This window comes from Copidosoma floridanum, unplaced genomic scaffold (assembly GCF_036245765.1).
Source record: "Copidosoma floridanum isolate Cflo_tuat_1 unplaced genomic scaffold, Cflo_Japanese_pri ptg000029l, whole genome shotgun sequence".
NCBI lineage: Eukaryota > Metazoa > Arthropoda > Insecta > Hymenoptera > Encyrtidae > Copidosoma > Copidosoma floridanum.
The window spans coordinates 2,192,589-2,200,707 of NW_028321906.1; the positions used below are offsets into that span (position 1 = coordinate 2,192,589).

The 8,119-nt window shown below is 33.8% G+C and overlaps 1 non-coding gene across 1 annotated transcript; it reads left to right on the forward strand.

Annotated features, from left to right (window-relative positions):
- Positions 1-4,506: 4,506 nt before the first annotated feature.
- Positions 4,507-4,579, forward strand: TRNAF-GAA (transfer RNA phenylalanine (anticodon GAA)). Its single transcript has one exon. It is a non-coding gene; the product is annotated as a tRNA-Phe (tRNA).
- The last annotated feature ends 3,540 nt before the right edge of the window (positions 4,580-8,119 follow it).

An 8,119-nucleotide genomic window follows, 5' to 3' on the forward strand; every position in this document is an offset into this window, starting at 1 on the left:
CAGTACAAAATAATTGAATAAGAGAGGGAGAAATTTTTCGTGGCAGGAAGTCTGAGTTCAAACTAATTTATTGATGTACAGGTGCTGTTGGAAAAAAGAAACATCCAATAGATATTATAATTGTTATTCTCATTAACATTCAATAAAAATTAATTTAAAAAACTACTAGATGTATTAAAAATTTACTAACTATATCAATAATATACTACTTTTTTTGAAAATTACATCGATTTGGTTTGTTAGTATTCAAGAGTATAAATTTTGATAAGACAATTATCATCATGAAAAAAAGTGTAAATAAAGTAGAACAAACAAAAAATTTGTGTATCAGAGGAATTGTAATGCAAGTAGCATAAATGTCATTACCAGAGTTATCTCATTAAACTTCGTTGAGAGGTTGTGTTCTCCATTTATTTTTGTTTTATAGTAACACGTTTGATTACTGGATTGCGGGTAAGGCCGTATGTATACGTATAGAGAATATTGCAGTGGTAATAGGTTAAGTTCTAAGGGGCTGCGGCGAAAGACTCTCGCACCTTTCTTTTTATATCCCCTCGTAAAAAAAACAGTAAAAACTCTTGGACGTGCGAGCTCCTTCCTATTCATGGTTCTTTTTTGCCTATTTTTTTCTGCAACTTTTGTCGACGCCTTATTTTCACAATACTTGATTCATGTGAGATCCTTTATATTTTTCATCATCTTATATCGTGTTAGAACTATTTTATCCCCCCCTCTCCTCTTTTGTATTTTTTTCCTTACTGTACAAATTGTCAAAAATATTTAAAGTAAATAAAAAAAAGAAGATCTTCAAACTACGAAAAATGTACAGAATTGAAAAGGAGTAAAAAAAACAATTTTTCAAACCTTTTATTTTTTAAACAAACTAAATACTAATTAATATGAATATTTACTATTTATTAATAGATCTGCTATTTATGAATTAATCGTTTACTAAAAATAATTTAATATGCAATAAAATGAATACCACAGTAATACGATAGTAAAAAAATTGATTCAGTAAGCACAAGGGTGATGAAAGGTTAAAAACAAAATTTTTTTATTATAATTGAAATCTCTTTATGAAATCAATTTTAAGTGTCACACAGAAGTCGTACAACAAAACAAATGAAGTTAAGGACAATTTGTATTCTTATCTCATTAATAATAAACTTACGCAGGAATTCCTTGTACCGTTTGTGACTAATTAAGGAGATACCTCAGCTATAGAGTACCAACCTAGAAATGTCTGAAAAATTTCACTAGAAAAATGTAACAATACTTCTCTACCAATCTTAGTGCTGTATAAATGTTTCGATGAGACGCGTAGGTGACGTATGACGTACGATCATAAGAGCAAACATGACATGAGTTTTTACTGGAAAGAAAATTGTATATGCTAATATCTCATTCTCAGATATTATAGACCGATATATTAATAATAATTTAAAAGGTATTGAAGATTTATTTGGAGAAGATTCCAAAGGAATCATTTGTGTAACCAAATCACAACATGATAAAAGCAGAATGAATACTTTTATGAAAGAATTATTTGACCGAATACTAGATTGATACGGAAGTAGTATTATATTAACACTCAAGTCTTCAACAGTCTGTAATTTTTTGTTCAAAAGTATTTTTTATGTAATCAAAATTATTTATAATTAATTAAATTATTATATCATTCAAGTGTTACTTAATAACGTGCTTATGACGAAAAAAAGAATTATGTTTTGCCAAGCCAAATTTTTTGGAGTTACGTTCGTATTTTCCGCCAACAGTGCCAACGCAACATGGCATCAAAAGTAACCTAATTCCGTGAATGTCATTAATAATTGATTGATCATTGAATTCAGCGGTGAGCTCATTGCTTTGCCATACTTTTTTCGTATGTTTATTTATATCCTTCCTAATTTTCATTAAGATCTGTTCGGTAACTTTCGAGATATTTATAAAAATGTTCATAATCTCCACTTTTTTCATAAGAGTGCATATTAAATTTTTCTCTTTAACTAACGAACCCAGGGCAACAAAAATTTAACGGTGTATTCTATATTTTTAAAGCATCAATTGTACAAAGTTTGAACGAAATCTATTCGGTAACTTCGTTGCTAAGGTACCTCCTTAAAACGAGCATTTGTACATTTGATGCTACTGTAACATATTTATTTTGATAGCAAATTATTGTTTATACGGGTTGGTATCAACATCTGTCTTTACTTTTGAACTGCCCTCACTCAATATAAGTTACGTAGGGGTGAGCTATCTTACTACACTGGTGTTATCGTATCGTTCTGAAAGTTCTAACCATACCTAGTCCTCGTGATTTTTTAATACACTTACTCACTCCATAGTCTGATTTTACATAAAATTACTATCGAACTGGGGGCTCTCTACTAAAGAAAAACTTAGTTCAGCTTATATGTACGTTATCTTGTTAACTATTTCTATAAGTATTATTTAAACATGATACAACAACGTTCTAGAGGTCCGTGGGTTCGATCCTCGGTAAACGTAGATTTTTCAAAAACTATTGGCATCAGAAAAAGTTCCCACATTACCACGACCATTTCGGGGCGGGTTTTTCCGTGGCACTTTTTCTGTCAGAGTGAATCCATGGGTTCAACGCATGGGAGGGTTGCTTGGCTCTGAGTACACATATATACAGTCTTCCCTTGCGTTGAGAGCACGAAACTGTAATACTGAATTCCAGCAAGAGCTTGCGTTTGGGCTACGAAATATGACATGTGACCAAGCCAACAAGCACATATTTATAGCTGCGAGGCAAGAGCCGCAATGGCCTAAATGCCTAGGCTTATATTATCTGAACTGAAAATCCAAGGAGCGTGACATGGGTGAATGCAAACCAGTGTTAGGATCTAGGTAGGGACTAGTGGATTTCGATACCAAGCACGCTGGGCATAGATTGTGTGATTGTCATTGCAAATGTATACAATACCAACTGTAGTAACGAAAAATTTATTCAACGAATGATTTACTACAATTAGTACGATATGAAAATTACTAATTACTGAAGATTTGTGACAGCAGGGAAGCGGATACCTGAGCACCACGACGTTCCACATATTTGCATAGATAGTAAAAGTAACTGAGTTGTTTTACTACCAATGGGCTTAAAGAAGTCGACATCTCGCATTGTCTACTATATTTATATAGTGTATTCAAGTTTATGCTTCGCAAACACGTGAGAAGGTGGGAGATAGGCAGATATGGGGAAAGTTTGAGTAAGAAGAGAGAGAGAGAGAGAGAGAGAGAGAGAGAGAGAGAGAGAAACGGATGGAAAGAGAAATACTCCAAAGAAATCGGACATGATACTTTATAGCATCGTGGTATAATTAATTTTTGAGTTGGTCAACTAAATGAGCAGAGTCAAGGATCTTATAGAATTCAGCTGTAAACTGAATTGAGATCTATCAGACTTGTTCATCCTTGATTAGCTCACTTGACGATCATATAGCGGCTCCATTACAAGCTTTGGTGCTTTATGGAAATGAGGATTTTAGGATAATCTGCTTATGATCAGCTTAAATTAGCTTTTTGAAAAAGCGTGAGATCATAACAAATTCTTAGTGTGATGTAGAACTTGCTGTCGTCTATAGGTATATTCCATTTATTCGAGCCTTTGTCTTTTCCTCACAACTTCTTAGCAATATTGCCCTATATTGGTTCTCCTTGTGCATGCATATTACGTACATTATATATGTAAGTGTGATTATTCTCTTACTCTCTGTTTGTTTTTCCTGCTATCTACTTAAAGACATACTACAGTTAGATTGCTATAGAAAAAATGAACGGTTACAATTTATACCTTTTTTAATATTTCAAAGAAATTGGCTGTAGTGGTTTTGCCATTTCTATTTATTATATTACTATAACGTTTTAGCCAGAACCGAACAACAGATCGTCCAAAGCTTTCATTAGGTACAACCTATAAGAACGAATAACAAATTTTATAGAATCAAAAATTTTACTCTTCTTATTATACAGTTTAAAAAATAACTGTTTGAGAATCATATTTTTTCGGAAAAAAGACATTTACCCATTTTATCCGTCTCTTGAATTAAAACATCGTACACGTACACCTTGGACTTACACAATTTTCTAGCAGTGCAGATTTTATTTTGCACTTAACCTACGGGCTTTGAGAAGTTAATAAAAAATTCTCTAAAGCACACGAACCCAACATCGTTATTACTAAATTCAAACACCAAAACATTACATACATTATTATTTAGTCTGTTAAGTAAAAAATATCTGTTTTCATTTTCTGTCAAAAAAAAAATTATTATTGAGACGTTTTGCCAGAATGTTTTTTACGATTATATTTTTAAATATGAAAGTTATGAAAAATATTAATTATATCCCTATTTTAAAAAAGAAGTAAATTATTCTTAAAGAAAAATGTTATGTTTAGCTTTACAGACGTTAAAAAATAACGTGTAGCGATCGTCCACTTTTGTACGTCTAATAGGTTACCCTACTCCGTCGGCCGAAATAGCTCAGTTGGGAGAGCGTTAGACTGAAGATCTAAAGGTCCCCGGTTCAATCCCGGGTTTCGGCATGAATACTTTTGATTTTGCTATCATTTCGTTTGTATTTATTCTGGTTATTAAAAAACGTTCAATTTCTGATACAGTTCAGAAAATGATAGAAATTATTTTATACTACGTACGTAAATGGCTCTCATAATTTTTGTAAACAATGTTTGTTTTGATTATTACCATCTATGCAAAATAATACATGACTAATATTGTCCCTTTGCAGGCATTGTGGCTATCTTGCTATTACTGCTTGCAATAATTAAATCACTGAGTTAGTATGGAGTATTATCATGCTAGTAAGCTATATGATATTCACAACAATGGCTTTAGCACTTCTCTTCTAGTACGTAAGGAAATGTTTGCAGTATTTTTAGTAAAGTATTATTTAAAATCCAACTACATTTACAAATACGTAGATACGCTTGTTATTCGGAGCCATCGATTAGTATGATATACTAAAATTTCGTTCGTACTTTTGAGAAGTCTCAGTTGTTTACTAGACTATTTTATGAAGGCGGTATTTAAACATCCATTTTTATCGAACATCGTAATCCTAAAAATCAATGCACTTATAATATTATAACTTTCTACTTTTTAAGCATGACTTATGTATTAGAGTGACTTACAATTTGTACTAGAAATAAATGTAACCTCCTATAAATAGTTCTTTACGTGTATAATAAAAATTTTGAACCAAGTATTTTCTGTACATACAATATATTGAGTTGTAACATAAATTAAATGTGTTTGTATTTCTTGTTGAAAGAAACTTCAGTATGTTTCCGATAAACTTGTAATTATAAAAGTTTTACTCAATATCTAGTTGATTTCATCACAAAAATTATGCTTTGATTATAAGAAAGGTATAATAAATTTTCTAAAATCAAGGTTATGTGATTACGATGTGTAACTCATTAATACAGAATAAAGTTTTTTTTACTGGATTACCATGACAGCCTACTGAAATAGTCACTGGGGCCACCCACTCACTACCTACGCGTTGAGATTCTTTGCTGACACCTAGTTACCATTTACCTAACCGATATCATACCTATTACATTATGGGCACAATGGGAATATCTCTGGTGAAGCAGTAGTCACATCTTTCCAGTTGAACTGGCACTCCCTACACCAATGGTGCATCGGATCTACTCATCACTGCAGTGTAATATTTTCCGAGAGAAGATTCCATATCTCAGGACCGTCCACTTTTTACTGGTAAAGCCGGCGCTCTCTGATAAAGCATCGTATCCAAGCTAATGAGCATCTCCGAAGAAGTTCCATGTTTTAGGGACTACTCCTCTCTGGTAAGGCTGGCGCACTTCCTTCCCAGCGCCTGGTATCGGATCCGCTAAACCATACCTATAATAGCACTAACTCTGTTTCGCATTTACTCAGGCCCAAAGACAAAGAAATTTAATTCAGAATGAGAATAATGTACTAATATTGTATCATTGGTCCAGACACCAGAGGAACAAAAAGATACCATTTGATATTGCAAGCGCGGCAGTGCTCAAGTACAGTACCTCATTACGAAAATATGATCTATATAGTTTTAAATTAAATTTCTTGTATGAAAGGATGTTGGTGTGTAAAGTATGATGTGAAGAGTGTAAATTCTTATTTAGTGGTTAAAAATCATATAGTGATGTAAGAGCACGTGATACTTTAAACTAATTTACTGTTTACTTTCATTTAATATAAGAAAGGGGTAAAGATCAGATCACACAGTGTTGAAGTATTTTTTTTTATGATTATATTTTCATTTTCTTACATCAATAACTGTGAGGTAAAGTTCCATGTCATTTCGAAAAAAGTGGTAAAATAGCAATCACAGAAATTGCAATGATTTAAGTGTTTTAATGAGGCCAACTGTTATAAGTATAAGATCGTATTTTAAAGTCCAATTTTGTGTGTTTAAGAATGGGCTATAAACATATGTCATGTACACACTTTTTTTCAATAATAAACGTCCTTTGAAAAAGCCAGCTGAGGGTCTCAGGACCCCCGGCAAAAGTGAAACTTCTAACTCAAATGTTATTAAACTCGATTTATATCGACACAGTCAAGATGAGCAGACAGTCCACCCAACTTTTTTCCAGTGTATCATTCTGATATTCACTAGACGTTCGTTTAATCTACAATTATACTTCCTTGTCTTGTTCGAGGATATCACTATGTGTAGATGTTTAGATATACGAACGCTTGTATATTATGATATCATTAGATCTTTATTAAATCTTAAAGCAGGTACACAGTCAAGAATCAAATGCTATATTACTAACATCACAAATCTAAATGTAGTCTTACCGGCTAATGACTAAGCCTCAGTCTCATGTTTAAATGATATTATGCTTATTTAGAAGGCACTGTTCCATCTTGTAATGGGTCCATAATTAAAGTTGAATAATCTAAGTATAAGCAAGCCCAAGTTATTACAAATCAAAGAAAAAAAAAAAATGTTCCGTTTAGTCTTGGAGCATTATACTGGCACAATCGTTTTCCATGTCCATAATTGGTCTATTATAAAATTTAAAACGTCTGAGAGTTTTCTGATCATCCCACAGCATTTTTGATTGCTCTCACTTTTCAATCCCCGGTCATAGACTTTTGACGTTAACCCATGACAAGTTCAATGAGCTGTGAAGCCTTCGTCCACGTCTGCTCCCTATAGGACTGTCTTAATCCAACAAGCTATGGAATCTCTAGGGACTGCTGTATAAGGAGCTTGAAACGATATCAGCAGTTGATTGACAGAGCTTCTGCATTCTGTAGTCTTTTCCAAATACACTTTCAAGGTATGTAAAATGCAAAGAGCCCTATTTTAGAAGAGGACGAAACAGACAAATGGCTGACAGACCCCAGGCCTAGAAGTTTTGCTGAGATCCAGCACCCTGATCTCGACCCGATTACTAAAAAATCTTATATTCTCGATCTTTACCAAGGCCAGTGTGTGAGTTCTGAATGCCGAGCCTAAAGCGAGTAGCATAGTCAGCTTATATGTCAGAGTTGGCAAGGATAACTTCTCCACTGAATTCCATTGCTCCAACTTCCTCAGCAAAATCCCCACATTCCATGTGGACGAGTATCTGGGAGCTGTAGGTCTGTTCCTGCATACTTCTTTAAAAAATCTAGACAAAACTTCCGTGCCCCTTCAACTTTCCGAATTAATTAGCAGCGATGCTGCTTTATAAGCCAATAATGTCTTGAATGCCACCCCTTTCTCGAATTGAATGGTCAGGAAGTCCAGCATCTCGCTAACCTTTGTCTAACACAAATTCAGCTCTCGAACCAAGCGAAAAATTCACTTCAATCGTACTAGAGCTCCATTGTTCTGCTTCCACGTGTCATCCACCAAAGATGCCAGCAGGATTTCTATAGTATCTTTTCCTAAGCCTCTAAATTCGTAGGCTCGCTGGATACAATCCCTGCCACCAGGATAAGATTTTCCGCCAGTGGGTGCTCCAACTTCCTGCAAGGAGAAAGTAATAATTCAGAAGACGGCTCCAATCGAATAAGTTTGCTGCATAGAAGGCGCTTATACAGCGTGATCAATATTG